Source organism: Triticum urartu, chromosome 4 (assembly GCF_003073215.2).
Source record: "Triticum urartu cultivar G1812 chromosome 4, Tu2.1, whole genome shotgun sequence".
NCBI classification, from domain to species: Eukaryota; Viridiplantae; Streptophyta; class Magnoliopsida; order Poales; family Poaceae; genus Triticum; species Triticum urartu.
Genome location: NC_053025.1, coordinates 25447634 through 25467815, shown reverse-complemented (window position 1 = coordinate 25467815; position 20182 = coordinate 25447634). Strand labels below are relative to the sequence as shown.

At 54.0% G+C, this 20182-nt stretch overlaps 1 pseudogene; it reads right to left on the bottom strand.

The window, feature by feature from the left end:
• Nucleotides 1-18806: 18806 nt before the first annotated feature.
• Nucleotides 18807-19603, bottom strand: LOC125554559 (annotated as a pseudogene).
• Nucleotides 19604-20182: the final 579 nt, after the last annotated feature.

Below are 20182 nucleotides of genomic sequence, written 5' to 3'. Positions count from 1 at the left end.
CGGAGGGGTTGTTTGACTGGTTTTGCGTCTTCTCGGACGTGTAGCTTGTGCTCGGCAAATTCCTTCGAAACACCCGGCATGTCCTTGGGAGACCATGCGAAGATGTCCCGATTCTCATGGAGGAAATCGGCGAGCTCGCCTTCCTATTTGCTGTTTAGGTTTGCCCCGATGACGGCAAACCTCTCTGGGTGCTCGAGGTCAAGAGGTATCTTCTTCGTCTCCTTGGCCGGCTGGAAAGACCCTTGGACATCATACTCCTTGGGGTCGGGGGACAAGGCCGACTGCTTGCCGGCCATGGCCACAACTCGATCCAATATCTTCTTTTCTTTGGCAATCACAAGGGACTCGGCCAGCCGGCTGCTGGCCGCTGCACACTCGGAGGACTTCTTGTAATCGTCGGCTATGGTGATGATGCCCTTGATGCTTGGCATCTTCATCTTGAGGTAAGCATAGTGGGGAACTGCCATGAACCTGGCCAAGGCAGGTCAGCCTAGCAACGCATGGTAGGGGCTCTCCAGGTCCACCACTTCAAACTAGATCACTTCCCGGCGGAAATGATCCTTGTCCCCAAAGAGCACATCAACCTTGATCTTGCCAATGGGAGCGCAGGACAGGCCGGGTACAATGCCATGGAACACAGTCCGAGTTGGCATGAGTTGCTTTCTCTTGACGTTCAGCTTCTCCAGGGTGTCACGGTACAGGATATTGATGCTGCTCCCGCCGTCTATCAGCACGCGGGAGAAGCGGGCGGCGCGTCTATCCGTTGCAAAGGTGGCCTCCAAGACCAATGCATAAGAGCCGGGAGACGGCATCACTTCCGGATGGTCGGCCCGGCACCAGCCGATAGGCTTTTCTGACCAGTGCATGTGCCCGGCGGGGGTGGCAGCGACCATGCTGACTTCCTGGTGCTCTTGGTGTTTGCTGAGCCGGTCTTCGAGCTGGCTCATAAAGATGACGTAGGTGGCCTGCTCGTCAAGGAACTCGTCCTGCACAGCTCCGACTGCGGGCCGAGCGGTTGGCGGCTGCGGAGCCGGAGGTGGCGGACCAGCAGGCGGAGGCGACGCGAGCCTTTCGCCCTTGGAGATTCGGGGGAGGCCATGACACTTCCGGGTTGTGTGGTTGGACGGCTTCGCGCCGCTGTGGAACTTGCATGGGGCGTCGAGAGTTTGCTCGTAGGAGAAGGCCGGCTGCCAAGCCGGCCTGCCGCCCTCTGCTTCTTGGGCGCGGCGCCCTTCGGGCCGTCTCGACGGTGGCCACCTGCCGACTGGTGGAAGGCGGCACGGGGCCCTTGCGCTTGTGGTCGTTCGGGTGTGGGCGTCGGCCGGAGTCCCCAGCCGGTGTCTTAGGCGCCGGGTTGAGTACCTTTCCGGACGCATCTACCCGGAGTTCGGTCTTCATTGACGAGTCGGCGGTGGCGTACTTGTCCGCTATGATCAGAAGCTCATCGAGGGTAGCCGGCTCGTCACAGAGGAGCTTGTGCTTGAGGAGGGTGCCTTCTCGGCATCTGGCAGTGAAGTATTCTATGGCTTGCACCTCGTGCACCCCTTCACAAGAGTTGCGGAGCTCGGCCCAGCGCGTGAGGTAGTCACGGGTGGACTCGGCGAGGCCTTGCACACACAGGGAGAGTTGTCGGGGCTTGGGAGCCCGCTTGTAGGTGCTGGTGAAGTTGCGGACGAAGGCTTCTGTGAAGTCTAGCCAGCTGTTGATGTTGTACGGCTTGAGGCTGTTAAGCCAAGTCCGCGTCGTGCCCTGCAACATGAGGGGCACGTACTTCACGGCAACGCGCCTGTTGCCGTTTGCTATGCTGACCGCTGTGGAGTAGTCGATCAACCAATCATCCAGCTTCACGGAGCCGTTGTACTTGGGCGTGTCTCTTGGGAGCGAGAACCCTTTGGGAAAGGCTCGTCGCGGATGCGGGGGCCGAAACAAGGGGCCGACATCGTCTTCTTCTTCCAATGCCAGGGATCGCGCCAGGCGGTCGATCCGATGGCGGGCGTCGTTCTCGCCGACTCCTTCGCGGCGACCTAGCCGGCCGCTGAGAGTCGGATGCGCAACTAGGCGGGGTGGGATATCTCTCTCCACGGGGCCGAGGCGGAGGCGGGTGCCCCGCCACTCCATGGCCCGGGGATGGCCTTCTGCGTCTCGTTCGATGGACCGGGTTTGGCTTCGCTGACGGCCGCTCTTTCTCGCGCCCGCGCGCGGGCTCGCGTGGTCGGTGTCGGGACGTCGCGCTGTGATCTCGTGCGGGTCTCCGCGCGAGCATCGGCTTCGTTCCGCGCGCAGCCGCATCAATTAGCTGCTGGATGCGTCTGGTCATGTGGGGGAGTTCTTCGGCCCCCAATCCGTCTAGCTCGTCTACGGCCGCCTGGGCACGCAGGTTCTCGAGTGGAGTGGCATAGACTGGGCGGTCGACTCCTAGCGTGTCGGCGATGACAGCGCCGCGTCCTGACAACGCCGGCCCGGCTTGGCCCGCCTGGGGCGGCGTGCCAAAGGCGGCGCGGTCGGCTTCGCGCTGGTGGGCCTCAGTGAGGCGTCTCATGAGCCAGCCTCCGGCCCTCCGCGAGGAGGCGAGGCGGCGAGCCTCCAGTGCTTCGGCACGGCATCGGCCGGAGGGGGATGGACAATCCGTGCGATGCGCGCCGCATGCCGGCATCGGCCAGTGCGGGGCGTCATGGGCGCTTTCGTCGAGAGCGTCGCCGTGGCCGATGACCATCACCTCGGTGGTGACAGCATCGCAGCCATCAGCCCGGGGAAGCAGGTTGTTGTAGATCGTGACGTCGGTGGGGAAAGTGTCAACCGAAACCGTGTCGGAGTCGACAGGCATCGGATCGGTTGGAACCGACCGACTCCAAGTCCACGGCAGGCTCGCCGGAGACGTGAAGCTGGCCGAAAAGGTTGACGAGGCAGTCGGTGCCCGCGTTGGAGGCGGGCTCGTCGGAGATGAAGGTCTTGTCAAGGAGATCGGCGAGGCTGCTCGCCGCGCAGATGTTGGTGACGCCTTGCAGCGCGTCGTGGCAAGCACCATCGGGCATGCCGGGCTGGCTACGCTCGCTGGGGAGGAAGAGGGTTCCCGTCCAGAACAGGTCTCCGGACGACGGTGCACCTGGCCCCACGGTGGGCGCCAAATGTCGGGTGGTAGGTGCGACATATGCCAACGGGTGGCTTATCATTGTGGGAGCCAGTAAGACATCGCCGGTGCCTGGAAACGGGATGAGGCGAAGACATGCACGCCAACGAATCTTACCCAGCTTCGGGGCTCTCCGTGGAGATAACACCCCTACTGCTGCTCTGCGGGGTCTCCGCATGATCACTAGATGAACAAGTAGCTACACGATGCTCCTAGAGTTGTTTGGTGAGAGGAGGAAGAAGGGCTTGGCTTGCTCTCTTCTTCTCCTTGTGTGGTGTCTAGAACTAGCAGGGATCAACCCTTTGCGTGGGTGCCCCGGGGGGTTGATATAGGCCTACCCCCCCGGGGTTACAATGGTAATCCGGCTGGGCGTGGGGCCCAGCCGTCTGTGACTACGCTCGCCGGCTTCTACGCCGGCTGGTGGGGCCCGCCGGCTGCCGGCTGGTGGGTCCCGCCGGCTGCCGGCTCCTTGGTCGACAGGCAGGCCCCACTGTCCAGGGCCTTGTCGGCGGCTGGTTACTGTCGCTCAATCTTGGTGACGAGGGCTTCGTCGAGGTAGGTGTGGCTACAGTGCCGCCGTCCGGCGAGTGACCGCTGCAGCCTCACCGCGTCTTGTCTCCTTAATGGGGCGTCTCCTTCGAGGGAGATGGCAAGCCGGCTGTGGGGAGCCGGCTCTATCTTGGGTCGACTAGGGGAGGCCCGGCCGCCTTCGGGTGTCTCTCTGCCCGAAGGGGCCCACCGCCCGTAGGCCGTGCTGGCGGCCCGTCGTGGATGACATCAGGGTCAACATGGCAACAGTGGCGCGCCGGACGGGTCATGGCCACCCGTACGGCGCACTGTGCCAGGCGTGCCCCGGGATTCAGGGGTGGCAGGCTTTACTGTAGCCACACCCTATCACATCGCCGTTAGGTGGATGCAGACTCCGAGGGCACAATCTTGACTGCTTTGTGGGAGCCGGCTTCTTGGAGTCGGCCATCTCGTGGCCGGTGTCGTGGTTCTAACTCTGACAGTGATGTAGGGGGGGTGTATGGAGAGGCTAGATCTTAGCTATGGAGGAATTGTAAGCACACGAGGATTACAAGTTCAGGCCCTTCTCGGAGGAAGTAACAGCCCTACGTCTCGGTGCCCGAAGGCGGTCGATTGAATTATGCGTGTGTGAATAAAAGGGGTGCAAACCCTTCATACTGAGGGGGGTGGCTTATATAGAGTTCGCCGGTCCTCTCCTGCCCTCAGTAATGCAGGGTTTAAGGTACATTTAAGGTTGGGCGTTACTGGTAACGCCCCTAATAAAGTGCTATAATGACCATAAAGACTACCTAATAGCCGACCATTTGCCTGCGGAGTGACTTTAGGTCTCCTGGCAGTCGAGTGGTTGGCTTCATGGTCGAGTGATAGCTTCTTGGTCGAGTGTCTTGAACCCGTCGAGTGGGATACCTTCAAGTCGATTGAAAGGTGACTTCTTCTAGGGATGTCCTTGGATAGGGCTCTTTTGGACAGGTCCGTGCCCCTACCATAGGTACATAGCTTCATCATTAGCCCCAGAATGGATCAAGGTTAGAGTGGGGAAAAAGTTGGGGATCTTTCCGACTGGTTCTTCGGGCTACATGAATGCCTCGTTTTGGGTCAATCATCACGGATGACGTCATCAACCTCTTTCAGTCGCCTTGATCCATTCCAGGCCTTTCGTCGAGTGAATTTCTTTACTTGTGACATACCGAGTGTCGGCGCGAGCGGGGTCTTCTGTTTTGACAAGTTGTTCTGCAGCCCGCGGATGTCGCGGGATTCGGATTTCGGGAAGCGCGCGGGACGGGAGCGGCCGTAGTAATCGGAAGCAATAAAGCGGAAGCTCCTCGATTTCTGCGCCACCTTTTTCGCCACGTACTGCGCGCGCGTCTGCTACGGGATTTGACTGGATAGCCTAGGCCTACCAGTCAGCCACTCGGGAGCGGCCCCTTATAAGTCGCCGGCTCGAGGTTTCCAAACAGAGTGCTTTCTTCTTCCTCTCTCCCTTCGCAAGTTCCTCCGCCACCTCTGCTCTCACCCTAGCGCCGCAGGCCCGTGCAAGATTTGCCGGTGACGATGGCGAAGGACAAGACATCCGCTCTGGAGCGCGCGAAGAAGGCGGCGGCGCAGGGGAAAGGGAAGAGATCTGCTCGGGGCGGATCCTCCTCAAGGTCTGCTCTGCCCCGCGGCTGGATCCAGGGTGATTGGATGCCGTCGGTGATCCGGCAAGAAGATCTCGACGACATGGTCGAGGGGGGAGTCATTCCCCACGAAGCTGCGCATCTCCCGGGGAGAGAGATCGAACCTCAACCCCGCGACGGTGAGTGCGTGCTCCTAGCCACCCATATCGACCGCGGGTTTTCTCTGCCGCCCCATCCTTTTTTCCGGAGCTTCCTGAACTTCTTCGGAGCGCAGCTCCACCACTTCACTCCCAACTCCATCGTATACCTTGCTGCTTTCATTTCCATGTGTGAGGGTTTCTTGGGTTGCCGCCCCCATTGGGGACTCTTCAAGCACATCTTTACCTGTCGTTCTCAATCGGTCAAGAAGGCCAAGTCGAGTGACGAAAGGACGCAGGTGATCCAGCTGTGCGGGGTCCTGGCGATCCAGACGAGGGGAAAGAGCTGTTTTCCATCTATCACTTTCCCAGAGTCGGTCCGTGGTTGGAAGGCGACCTGGTTTTACTGTCAAGACCAGGCGACCCCAGGACAGTCGAGTGGTCTTCCCCCTTTCTCTCTCAACCGGGCTGAAAAACCTGCTTCTCTGAAAGTGACGCCAGAAGAAAAGGCCCAAGTCAAAGTGCTGGCTGGTCGAGTGGTTGAGCTTGTCCGTGAGGGCGTGACCGGTTTGGATTTGCTGGAGGTCTTCCTTCGGAGGCGCATCCAACCGCTCCAGGCTCGTGACCACCCGATGTGGCTGTACTCGGGTCTCGACGACACCACTCGGATCCACCCGGAGGAGGTCACTGATGAGATGCTGGAGGGGTGGTTGTCGAGCATCACGGGAAACAAAGACAACCCCCGAGGAGCCAGGAGGGTAATTCCACTCGACAACTCATATGATGTGGACCAAGTCTGTCTTATGCTCCCGACTGAGATCTTGTTTTCTTCATTGGTCTTCTTTGAGTTGGTCGATTGACTTTTGTCTTGTCTGTTGTTTTTCAGGCGACCACTGAGATGTACTCGACGCCCAACGGGGCACCGGAGCCAACTGAGGAAGGGGAGGCGAGCGGAGGTGAGAGCGGAGATGATCAAGGCGTGTGGGAGTCCGACGGTGAAGGAGAGGGAGGCGACGACGTCGACTCCAGCGAAGAGGAGGAGGAGGAGGTTGAACCCCCCCGCCCGGAGAGGCGATCCAAGCTCACACACGATCTAGCGCGGGAGCGTGGTAAGGCGACTGCTCCTGTTGGGCAGTCGTCGAAGCGCCCTCGGACCTCTTCTCCTACGCCGACTGGAAAGGCTCCCAAGCACCCACGAGCGACGCCGTCCAAGCCGCCCAAGGCTCTGCCCAAGATGAAGATGGCCGTCCCCACCATTTCTGGGTAATAATAAAACTTGCTTTCCTTTGTCGACCATGGACAGATCCTTGGTCGATTCATTGAGCCAACTGACTGACTTTCGAGATTTGCAGCGCTGCTACTTCTGAGATCTCCGCCAAGGACGACGACCAAGAGATGGAGGATGCTGTTACCTCCAACCCTGGTATGATTACTAACGTTCCGCTTTGAGTCGACTGAACATTTATTGCAACTCTGGTCGATTGAATGTTTTCCTTGTAGCTCCTCCTCATGTTATTGACCTCCCGGATGACGACGACAATGAACCGCTGAGAGTGAGGAGGAACAGGAGGACGTCGGCTGACAAGGCCCCCCAATCTGCTCCGGCGTCTGAGGCCGTAGCTCGGGATGGTGGTGACACCACTCGGGCTTCTGTGACTTTCGCCATTCCTCTGACGAGCGTGCGGCCCTCGACGTCGACTGCGGATCCACCTTCGCTTTTTGCCGCGTACCCCGTCCCTGAGGACCAAGCGGCTGCTGCAAAAGAGGCTATATGCCAGGCGGGGATCATGATGGAGCAAGTGAAGGTGGCTCGGGAGGCCAGCCAAGCAGCTTATGACGCAAGTTCGGCTCTTCAGAGTAACGTCCAGGTCAGTCGACTCAACACTTGGTCTGTTACGATATGCTATTTGAAGAATCTCTTTTCCGAAGATCTTTGTATCTGTACACCGACTGGGTGTGTCTGTCAAGTCTTGGATGAGTGGGGGCACGCTAAGTGCACCCACTGGGTGTAGTCCCCGAGACTACGGTGGACTGCTGGCAGTCAACTGTAGTCTTTATATTGTGTTGCTGTAGCCGTATTTCTTCACTCGGTCTGGTCAGGCCATGTCAAATGGAACTGTATCTGGTCGACTGCGGGCAGTCGACTTTTTTTTATAGTGGGGGCACGCTGAGTGCACCCACTGGCTGTAGTCCCCGAGACTACTGTCGAATGTTTTTGATTCAGCTGTGGTCTTAGAAACGTCATCATTGTCTCTTAGTTACTCGGAAGCAACTTATCTTGGACGTCTGTCGACTGATTTTCCTTTTTACAGAAATCCTGCGAACTTGTAGCTCGCTATACTGAGTTGGAGAATCAGCAGATCCAGCTCAACCTTAACTTGAAGCTTGCTCAGGAGAATTTGAAGAAGGCGCAAGAAGAAGCAAAAGGTATGGCTGGTGAGGTTCTCCATTCTTGACGAGTGGCTTTTCTTCCTTGTCCATTCTTGATGTTGGTTTCACTCGACGCGCCGCAGATAAACTGGAGGAAGCTTTGAAGAAGAAGGATCAAGATCTTGCAGAGGCACAGAAGGAGGTCTTGGACAAAACGAGGCTTGCTGAAGAGAAAATGGCTTCGGTCGGAGCTCTTGAGCAGGAGAACTCCAGACTGAAAGCTGCTCTCGAGGTAGCCAATCAGGAGGTCAGCCGACTGAAGAACGACAACGTGGCTCTGCATGACAAGGCGGGTGAGCTGGCGGGGAAGAGGAACGATCTGGAGGATTATCTCGGTGGACTCGCCAAAAAGCTGTTCGTCGTGCTCGAAGGTAATTACTCTGCCCGACTATCTTGCAGTTACCAAGTCTGTGTAGGGCCACTGTCTTATTCTTGAATCGTGTTTGCAGAATTCTGTCAGAACTTTGAAGAGGAGACCAGTCGAGTGGAGCCAGGCTTGGACCCTGCTAACTCTCTTGTGAAGGACGAGGCTGCAATGAACGTGCTCCATCTGGAGTCTCGTATTGCTAGCGTGGTTGACTATATTGCACGACTGAAGGTTGCAATGTCGTGGATCGACACATCACTCTGGCCTGGGACGACGCTTCAGAACGACCTCGAGTCCCTGATGGCTCGACTTAATGAAGTCCCAGGTCGAGTGGCGGAATGGAAGAAATCTTCTGCTAGATGTGGTGCTGATGTCGCTCTGTCTCTGGTCCGCGTCCATTGCAAGGAGGTGCGAGAAGAAAAGCTGGCCGCCATCCAAGTTGCCAATACCAGGAAGCACAACTTTCAAGACTTCATGGAGACTTTCATCGCTGCTGCCACTCGTATTGCAGACGGGATCGACTTGGACGAGTTCATCGCCCCTTCCAGTCCTCCTCCTGAGGAATGAAAAACTTTCATGCTTCACTTTAAATTTGCCTCGGAATGCCGAGTGGATTTGTAACCGTTAAACTCTACCTTAAATTTGCCTCGGAATGCCGAGTGGATTTGTAACCGTTAAACTCTGCCGAGCCGAGGGCTCGAGTACTTTGATCTGAGGTCTGGGACCTTTTAGGCTTTATCTGAACTTGATTTCTCGTTGAATATCTTCATGGTTTGATTCATCGAGTGGAACTCGATCTTCACTCGGAATAACCTTGTATTTGTGGCGCAACTCCGAAGGAGAAGGCAGCAGTCGACTAGCGCCTCGTCGTCCTTGCGGATTGGGTTGTGCCCTGTTCTTAGGCGAGCACTGGGCTGCAGCTAAGCCCCGAGTGGGGGGTTTGCTCTCCACTCGGTAGGATTTTAAAACACTTAGGCGAGCACTGGGCTGCAGCTAAGCCCCCGAGTGGGAGGATTGCTCTCCACTCGGTAGGATTTTTTTTTCAAGCTTAGGCGAGTGCCTGACTGCAGCTAAGTCTCTAAGTGGGAGAACTTAGGCGAGTACTGGACTGCAGCTAAGCCCCCGAGTGGGAGGGCTGCTCTCCACTCGGTAGGATTTTTCAAACTTAGGCGAGTGCCTGACTGCAGCTAAGTCTCTAAGTGGGAGAACTTAGGCGAGTACTGGACTGCAGCTAAGCCCCCGAGTGGGAGGATTGCTCTCCACTCTGTAGGATTTTTTCAAACTTAGGCGAGCGCCTGACTGTAGCTAAGTCTCTAAGTGGGAGAACTTAGGCGAGTACTGGACTGCAGCTAAGCCCCCGAGTGGGAGGGCTGCTCTCCACTCGGTAGGATTTTTCAAACTTAGGCGAGTGCCTGACTGCAGCTAAGTCTCTAAGTGGGAGAACTTAGGCGAGTACTGGACTGCAGCTAAGCCCCCGAGTGGGAGGGCTGCTCTCCACTCGATAGGATTTTTCAAACTTAGGTGAGTGCCTGACTGCAGCTAAGTCTCTAAGTGGGAGAACTTAGGCGAGTACTGGACTGCAGCTAAGCCCCCGAGTGGGAGGGCTGCTCACCACTCGGTAGGATTTTTCAAACTTAGGCGAGTGCTGGACTGCAGCTAAGCCCCCGAGTGGGAGGATTGCTCTCCACTCTGTAGGATTTTTTCAAACTTAGGCGAGCGCCTGACTGTAGCTAAGTCTCTAAGTGGGAGAACTTAGGCGAGCACTGGACTGCAGCTAAGCCCCCGAGTGGGAGGACTGCTCTCCACTCGGTAGGATTTTTCAAACTTAGGCGAAACGGATTCGCAGCTAAGTCACCCACTGGGGGATTTCGTATGCAAACAAAAGTGACAGCAATTATTGGAACACTCTTGTCTTTGATAAAAATGAACTACAGAAGTTTTTCTTATTACATCTCGTCCGAAGAAGAATTCAAGTGTAAAAGGGGCGGAGCAGTTCCGCACTCCAAGCTCGTGGCTCGTCGATCTGGCGATCAACATTGTAGAGGTGATACGCTCCATTGTGGAGGACTCTGGTGACGATGAAGGGGCCTTCCCAAGTAGGAGCAAGCTTGTGTGGTTTCTGTTGATCCACTCGGAGGACCAAATCTCCTTCTTGGAAGGCTCGACTCTTCACATTCCTGGCGTGGAATCGACGCAAGTCTTGCTGATAAATGGTCGATCTGATCATGGCCATCTCCCTCTCTTCTTCTAGGAGGTTGACTGCGTCTTGCCGGGCTTGTTCTGCTTCATCTTCGGTATAAAGTTCGACTCGGGGTGCGTTGTGAAGAAGATCACTCGGTAGAACTGCTTCGGCTCCATAAACCAGAAAGAATGGGGTTCTTCCAGTCGACCGGTTCGGGGTGGTCCTCAATCCCCATAGAACGGACGGAAGCTCGTCGACCCAAGCACCTGCCGCGTGCTTGAGATCACGCATCAGTCGAGGCTTTAGTCCTTTGAGAATCAGACCATTTTCTCTCTCGGCTTGCCCATTTGACTGGGGATGGGCGACCGATGCGTAGTCGACTCTCGTGCCTTGAGAGGCGCAAGAAGCTCTGAACTTGTCCGAATCAAAGTTTGACCCATTGTCAGTGATGATGCTATGCGGGACTCCATATCTGAATGTTAGTCCTCTGACGAAACTGATAGCAGTGCAAGCATCAAGATTCTTGATGGGCTTAGCTTCAATCCACTTGGTAAATTTGTCGACTGCCACAAGCACATGAGTGAAACCGCTCCTGCCTGTTCTCAGTGGACCAACCATGGCCAGTCCCCAGACAGCAAAGGGCCAGACGAGTGGAATGGTCTTCAGGGCTGATGCAGGCTTGTGTGACATGTTGGAGTAGAACTGGCACCCTCCACACTTGTCGACTATATCTTTTGCCATCTCATTTGCTCTTGGCCAGTAAAATCCCGCTCGGTATGCTTTAGCCACAATGGTCCGAGAGGACGCATGGTGACCACAGGTCCCCGAGTGGATATCATCAAGGATTATCTGGCCTTCTTCCGGCGTTATGCACTTCTAACCGATTCCAGTCGCGCTTTCTCTATACAACTGTCCCTTTATGACTGTGAAGGCCTTGGATCGGCGGACAATCTGTCGAGCCTCTTCCTCGTCCTCCAGGAGTTCTTTCCTTAGGATATATGCGATGTACGGTATCGTCTAGTCGGGAGTGATTGCCAAGACTTCCATGATTAGGTCGACCATAGCAGGAACTTCGACTTCAGTCGGATCTGTGGCACTTTTCGGCTGCGGGGCTTCTTCTGTAAAAGGATCTTCTTGGACTGACGGCGAGTGAATGTGTTCCAGGAACACGTCGCTGGGAATGGCTTCTCTCTTGGAGCCTATCTTTGCCAAATCGTCAGCTGCCTGATTTTTCAGTCGGGGGATGTGATGAAGCTCTAACCCCTCGAATTTCTTTTCTAGCTTTCTCACTCCATTGCAATAACCAGTCATAGCCGGACTTCTGACGTCCCACTCCTTCATCACCTGATTAACCACCAAATCTGAGTCGCCATAGACCATGAGGCAACGGACGCCGAGTGAAATGGCCATGCGCAACCCATATAAAAGTGCTTCATATTCTGCTTCATTATTGGAGGAATCGAAGTGAATCTGGAGAACGTATCTGAGCTTATCTCCTCGGGGGGAGACTAATACTACCCCAGCACCGGAACCATTCAGCATCTTAGATCCATCGAAGAACATAGTCCAGTGCTCCGAGTGAACTTGAGTCGGAAGTTGCTGTTCAATCCACTCGGTGATGAAATATGCGATTGCTTGGGACTTGATAGCCTTCTTTGCTTCAAACTTGATATCTCAGGGAAGGAGTTCGATCGCCCACTTGGCCACTCGACCAATTGCATCTCTGTTATGCAGAATCTCTGATAGTGGGGCATCGCTGACGACTGTAATGGAGTGGTCAAAGAAGTAATGAGCAACCTTCTTCGTGGTCATATAAATCCCATATACAAGCTTCTGGTAGTGAGGGTATCTTTGTTTTGAAGGGGTCAAAACTTCAGACTCATAATAGACTGGGCGCTGAACTCTGAAAGCCTTTCCTTCTTCTTCCCGCTCGACCGTAAGTACTGTACTGACAACTTGTCATGTGGCTGCAATGTAAAGCAGCAGAGGCTCTTTGCTGATTGGGGCAACAAGCACCGGCTGGGTGGAGAGCAGAGCTTTGAGCTCTGCAAACGCTGCATCAGCTTCTGGAGTCCACTCGAACTTGTCAGACTTCTTCATCAGTCGGTAAAGAGGCAACGCCTTTTCACCGAGACGAGAAATGAATCGACTTAGAGCGGCCAAGCAGCCTGTAAACTTTTGGACATCGTGCACGCGTACAGGACGCTTCATCCGGAGTATGGTGCCAACATTTCCAGGATTGGCGTCGATCCCCCGTTCAGAAACGAGAAAACCGAGTAAGTTTCCACCTGGAACTCCGAATGTGCACTTTGATGGATTGAGCTTGATATCATACCTCCTGGGGTTGGCAAAGGTTTCAGCAAGGTCAGTCCACAGGTCGGAACCTTTCCGTGACTTGACCACAATATCATCCATGTATGCCTCCACATTCCGACTGATTCGAGTGAGTAAACACTTCTGAATCATTCTCATGAACATGGCTCCGGCGTTCTTGAGGCCGAACGGCATGGTGATGTAACAGAAGCATCCGAATGGAGTGATGAAAGCTGTTTTGATCTCGTCGGGTCCATACAGATGGATCTGATGGTACCCGGAATAGGCATCTAGAAAATATAATCTCTCGCACCCCGTAGTCGAGTCGAATATTTGGTCGATGCGAGGGAGAGGAAAATGATCTTTCGGGCAGGCCCGATTGATATGTTTGAAATCAATGCACATGCGAAGTGACTTGTCCTTCTTGGGGACCATGACGACATTGGCGAGCCACTCGGAGTGGTAAATCTCTCAGATGAACTCCGCTACTAAGAGCCGAGCCACCTCCTCGCCAATGGCTTGCTTCTTCTAGACGGCGGACCGTCGAAGATGTTCCTTCACAGGCTTGAATTTTGGGTCGACTCGTAGACGGTGCTCAGCCAGCTCTCTGGGAACTCCAGGCATGTCAGAGGGTTTCCATGCGAAGATGTCCCAGTTCTCACGGAGGAGCTGGACGAGCGCTTCTTCCTATTTGGAGTCGAGCGTCGTCGAGATGTGAGTCGGGGCAGCATCGGGGTCGGTCGGGTGAATGTGGTCTGGCTTTGTTTCACCAGACGACTGAAAAGCTGATTCTGAAGCAGGCTTCTTGGCTCATAGCAATTCACTCGGATCAGCAGTCTTCTGGTACTCTTGCAGCTCGACCACTGCCATCTGAGCATCAGCGATCTTTGAGCCTTTCTGAAAACATTCTTCTGCTCTCTTTCGGTTGCCTGTAACAGTGATCACGCCTTTGGGGCCAGGCATCTTCAGTTTGAGATACACGTAACACGGTCGAGCCATGCAGCGTGCATAAGCTGGCCTGCCCAAAATGGCATGATAAGCACTTTGGAAGTCCACAACCTCGAATATCAACTTTTCCTTGCGGTAATTCTTTGAATCACCGAAAACCACATCAAGAGCAATCTGGCCGAGTGATTCGGCTTTCTTCCCAGGAATGACTCCGTGGAAGCTCATGTTGCTGGTACTGAGCCTGGACATCGGAATGCCCATTCCTTTCAAAGTTTCTGCATACAGTATGTTCAGGCCGCTGCCACCATCCATCAGGACTTTGGTCAGTCGAGTGCCTTCGACAACTGGGTCGACCACCAAGGCTTGCCTCCCGGGGGTGGCAATGTGCGTAGGGTGATCAAACTGGTCGAAGGTGATGGCAGTCTGAGACCACTTCAGATAACTGGGGGTTGCCGGAGCAACCATGTTCACTTCACGATTAATGAATTTCAGTCGACTTTTGCTTTCGACATCGGCAAAAATCATCAGGGTGGAATTGACTTGGGGGTACCCATCGTCACTATCATCCTTGTCCTCAACCCTGTCCGGCTCCTTTTCCTTATCTTTGGACTGCTTTCCCTGAAACTGCTGGATCGGGAGCCGGCACTGTCGAGTGGTATGCTTTGGGTAAATAAAATTACCCTCTTCATCTTTCTTGGTGTGGATGTGACATGGCAGATCCAGCACAACGTTTCCATCTTGATCCTTGACTTTCTTGGGCTTCCAGGGGCCCTTGGGTTTTCCCTTGAAATTTCCCTGGGTTACGGCCAGGGCCTCCCCAGGGGCAGCTGGCTCGGCCTTCCGCTTCTGTTTCCGACTGGAGTTTCCTCCGGTTTCTTGGGCGACTGCCTTGTGCTTGCCACTCCGGAGTCGGTCTTCGTCTTCACCATTAGCATACTTGGTGGCAATCTCCATCATCCGATTCAGAGACATCTCTCCAGTTCAACCGAACTTCAGATTTAACTCCCTGTACTTGACGCCTTCTTTAAAGGCACAAACTGCTTGGTGGTCTGGCACATTCTCAACTATGTGATGCAATGTGATCCACCTCTAAATGTAATCCCTCAGAGTTTCATTCGGTTTCTGCACGCAAGACCGCAATTCTGTAAGGCCTGCAGGTCGCTTGCATGTTCCTTCAAAGGTTGTGACAAACACTCGGGAGAGGTCCTCCCAAGTGTAGATGCTGCTAGGTGCCAACTGATTTAGCCACGCTCTGGCTGAGCCCTCTAACATGAGAGGCAAATGCTTCATGGCCACCTCATCATTGCCACCGCCAATCTGTACAACCACTCGGTAATCTTCGAGCCAAGTGTCAGGCTTAGATTCACCGGTGAACTTGCTGACTCCAGTCGCCAGCCTGAAGTTGGGGGGAATCACTGCGGCTCTGATGGTTCGACTGAAACACTCTGGCCCCGAAGCATGTACTCTGCTGCCGGCAGGCGCATCTCTGTTGTGGCCTTCTCGATGAGCTCTGTTCCTGTCAACCAAACCTTGAACAAGGATGGATCTCGCATCAAAGCCTGGGTCCTTGGGGTCGACTGGAATCCTCTGCCCAACACTATGAGGGCGTCTGTCATCTTGCCGTTGAGGCGCATACGACCCACTCCTCGGGGGAGGGGTTGGCACTCGACGTCGATCATCACGATCGAATCGGTGATCATACTGCTCATTTCTTCTGTACTGATCTTGCTGGTCTCCACGTCCCTCACGCCTCAGGGGCGATCTCGGGCTGTGGGCCGACTGGACTATGTCCGTCGCCACGAATCGACTGTGGATCCTATTCCGCGACTGAGAAACAGCGGAATTCTGGTTTCCCGCTGCCCGGAGCAACGCTCTGATCTGCAACAAGCCCCTACCAGCCTCCGACTGGGAGGGCTGAATTGATTCTGCTATACGGGCCACGGCGGCCAAATTCTGAATTGGGGTTCGATATACCTGCGGCGGCGGGAAGATCTGACGCCGAGTGGACTCAGGAGCTTGCTGACGTCGACTGGACTCAGGAGCTCGCTGACGCGCTTGCTCGTCGAGTATTCGCTGGAGATTCTCCAGTCGAGTGCGCTCGGCCAGGTTAGCCAAGCGCGCGTCCTCCAAGGCCCGGGCCTCGAGGGTTTCTCCGACAATAGGAGTGTGGAGTGCGTCCATGTTCCGGCGGCGAAGCTCCTCTCGCTGCAATGACGTGAGAGGTTCGGGGAGATACTCATCATGGGGATGCGACGGGTCGCCCCCACCCGCGCCTCCATCAGCGCGATGGAAACCGGGAGGACTGTGTGTTCCATCGACCGCCAGAACCTCAGCCGCTGGGTCGCTGCTGTCGCACTCGGATGCGGTCTCCGCGGAGCCAGTCGACAGGTCGAACAGGCCGCAGAGGGATTCGTCGGGCTCGATTGCCGCGACTTGTGGGGCGGCCGACTGGCGAGCCACGGCATGCCTCACCCACCTCTGAAGTCTCGACCGACCGGAGCGCTTGCGCCTGGTGGGAGACAGGGCGGGGAGACGACATGGGGGCCGACCGATACTGGGTCGACGGCTGTCGCAGGAGGACGCCACGAACACATGCGCGGAAGTGCGTCGCACCGCGGACGGGGAGCGCGTCGATGTCGAGCGGTGCCTCCTGAAGCCAGGCGGAGTCGTCGGCGATGAACGTGACGCGCCAAGACGGATCTCGCGGCCCTACCAAAACTCCGCAGGAAACCATGATCAAATGGATCGGAAAAGATCGCAACTTCTCCAACAAGGCGCTAAGACTCCTGCCCCACGGTGGGCGCCAACTGTCGGTGGTTCTAACTCTGACAGTGATGTAGGGGGGTGTGTATGGAGAGGCTAGATCTTAGCTATGGAGGAGTTGTAAGCACATGAGGATTACGAGTTCAGGCCCTTCTCAGAGGAAGTAACAGCCCTACGTCTCGGTGCCCGGAGGCGGTCGATTGAATTATGCGTGTGTGAATAACAGGGGTGCGAACCCTTCATACTGAGGGGGGTGGCTTATATAGAGTTCGCCGGTCCTCTCCTGCCCTCAGTAATGCAGGGTTTAAGGTACATTTAAGGTTGGGTGTTACTGGTAACGCCCCTAATAAAGTGCTATAATGACCATAAAGACTACCTAATAGCCGACCGTTTGCCTGCGGAGTGACTTTAGGTCTCCTGGCAGTCGAGTGGTTGGCTTCATGGTCGAGTGATAGCTTCTTGGTCGAGTGTCTTGAACCCGTCGAGTGGGATACCTTCAAGTCGATTGAAAGGTGACTTCTTCTAGGGATGTCCTTGGGTAGGGCTCTTTTGGACAGGTCTGTGCCCCTACCGTAGGTACATAGCTTCATCAGCCGGCTTCTCGAAGCCGGCCCTCCCGCAGCTTTCTTTATGAGGGCTGGAGTCGGATCGCCTTCCGATAGTCGGCCTGGGAGATAGCCAGCAAGAGGAAGGTGGCCCAAGGTCTTGGATCCTTGAGGGCCGGATTGGCTCGTAATTTTTCCTGAAAGGCCATGGGGAGCCGGCTTGGCTACCCGTGGTCATATCCTCCGACAGCACTAATTGCAAATTCAATTTTTTTGTCTGATGATTTGATTGCTACTTTTTAAAGAAAGTGTACATAACAGTTAGATGTTTCTGCAAGAAAGGAAATTTATTTGAATTAAAAACATTGATCAGTATGAATAAAAAACAATGATCAGTTCGATAGTGCTCTCTCCTGCCTATTTTGGTTGATGCCATGAATAGTGAAATATTGTATGGGAATGTTTAATTATTACTAGCATGTAACTTAAAAAAATAAAACACAGTCAGTTTGTCTATGAAATTTGAGGAAGTCCGTCAAAGGAACCAAGGAAATTATGCTCAAACAAAAAACACAAAACATTTATTTGGGTAAAAAATTATTTTAGTTCAGCTACACAAACCATGCAGGTTCGATAATGATGATACCATAAGTTAGGACAAGGAAACAAATATGAATTTAAAACCAAAAACTTTCACTTCTATAAGTTCAAGTGCTCATCCATACGCGGTAATTCAAGTTGGTAAAAGTTCAAGTCGCAAAACAAAAGAAGTCCAGAACATCATTGCAAGAAATGTGAGTTAAAAAACAAACAAAAGATTTTTCTTTTATAAAAATGTCATCAGTTTAACGATGCAAGTTCGGGGACGATGATATCGTAAACCGTTGAAAGGCATGTCATGCTGCTGGCAGACGCCTTGGCTGAGTACCACTTCCCCTCCTACTTGCTCATGAGCGGCCACATTACACCCCAGGAAAGGACGGCGCCGAAGAGGAGGGAGAGGTTGACGAGGTGCAAGAAGATCATCCCGGCGCCAACATACGTCAGGCTGAAGTCGAATAAAAATCTGGCCACGGAATCATTGAGGATTTAAAACGGTGAACTCTCTCATGCATTTTCATTTTTCAACCACCGAAACTTAAAAATTGTTTAGCGAGAAAAAAAAGAAGTCATATAGGCGTTACGTTTACTTCCAGGCTTTTATCCCGAAGGTGGGAAACTGGAGGAAGCCGCAAACAACGCCGTCGGTGTAGAACTACTAGAAGAAGCTCCAGAAGAAGTTGATCCCAAAGTACTTGAGGAATCCCACGGACCTGCTGCCTGTTGTGGTAAAGGTTGAAAGAAATTCTGAATCAGTCTGGACCATCCATTTCTAAAGCATTTTTACACAGTTAAAACACAATTTGATTCATCATAGCTGGGAATAAGAAGATGTCCTTTTCACGCAAAGGAAAGGAAAAATAAAAAGGGTCGGACCTTGCATTCTTATCTCCTTGAGGTTTGTGGAACCCGTTTATGAGGATGGCAGTGGCGGTCCCACTTGGATAGATTAGCTTGTAGTTGATCATCAGTACCTGAAAGTGTTTAGTTTCACCACCAAATCGTCAATTAAATTGAAGGCCGATTGCGACTACGAAATCAATTGTAAATATCTTTCTCATCAAGAACAAAAAAAATGCAAACTAGCTAGGTTCAGTGAGTGACCGCAACCCTGGTGCTATGGTCTTGCGAGCAATGCCAAAGTTTCAGTTATTATGATAGTACATCAGCGACCCAGGAAAATCGGGAAGCGCGGCTCACCATGGACACAGAGAGATCAGAGAAGGGTGCTGGAGCATGGAAATGGAATTAAGCCCATAGTTTTAATTTCTTTGTGTCCTTATAAATACAACAAATCAACAAATCATGGTGATACCTAATCGAATTCAACAAATGAACAAATCAGTCAAGGGGCGGTTGACCATTGGCCATCTCTCCTTCTTTTACAGCAAAAGCCTCAGCTTCTTGGTGGGGAGAGGGCGCTGCACCTCCTCCTCCTCGTCCCACCTCTTCACCCCTGCGTTCTCCAGCATCGACAGCAGGTTCAGGTCGAAGTTCCTCAGCACGGCAGAGGACGCCGACACGAAGATGGGCATGGACATGGAAACGGAGGTGCCGTCCCAGTAGTGCCAGTTCTTGTGCCCTCCGAGCACCCGCCCGGTCGTGAAGCCCCGCTCATAGACGGTGCACTGATGCAGGCCACCACTACTCTCGCTCGAGGACGTCGCCGCGCTTGCCTCTGACCCACCGCCCGTGGACGCCTGCGCGGCAATGCAGCGCTCTCTTGTGGGCGGTGGCTGGACTTGTGCACATCGATCGCCTGGTACGACGCAAACTCCTTCCCGCAGACCGCGCAGCTGAACCGCAGCTCGTAAGCCCGGGTAGGGGACGGGTTCCACACGCTCGCATGCTGCTCCTTGCTGGTGGTGGCAAGCGCGGTGAGGCAGATGGCGAGGTAGTCATCCTTGTTGAGCACCAGCGTGGCGGTGGGAACCAGGGAAAGGGAGAGGGAGAGGTCGGTCTAGTCCGCCACCATCCCGCGGACCGTCACCTGCTCGCGCCACGGCGGCACGCGCTCCGCCGCCCGCGAGGCCGCCGTGCCGGACATGGAGTCGGCGCCCGCGAAGGCCCTCAGGGCGAGCAGCTAGAGCTCCTCGATGGCGGCGGCAACTGTGGCGACTGCGCTGCGGGGATGAAAACGCCATGAATCCGGTAATATAGGTCCAAACCGAGAGCATTAGTTCATAAAGAAGACGATCAGTTCGACAAAAATGAGAGCATTAATTCAACCCCTCGAATTCGTCAGTTCAAGAAGGATAACAGAATAATATTCTATTACACATAACAGAATAGCCCAGATGTATATATATATATATCTTTACCTAATAATAAAGCAAATTGGGTTTCTTTCGTCCGTCATGGTATTTTTCAGAAAAGTCCCTCTATTTCAGAGAATTCAACCCGCAATCCTGTTTTAAGTTAAAACGAATCGTTATTTTGGTATTTTACACAAAAGTCCCTGTCTTTTCTTGAAATCAACCCGCCGTCCGGATTTAAGTCACACCTGAACCGTTATTTTACATTTTTCAAACCCCCTGATGTTTTAGGTAATTCATCCGTGGATCATATTTAAGTCAAATAAATGCTTTTTAAAGTCATCCATATCTTTTAAATCGTAACTCTGATT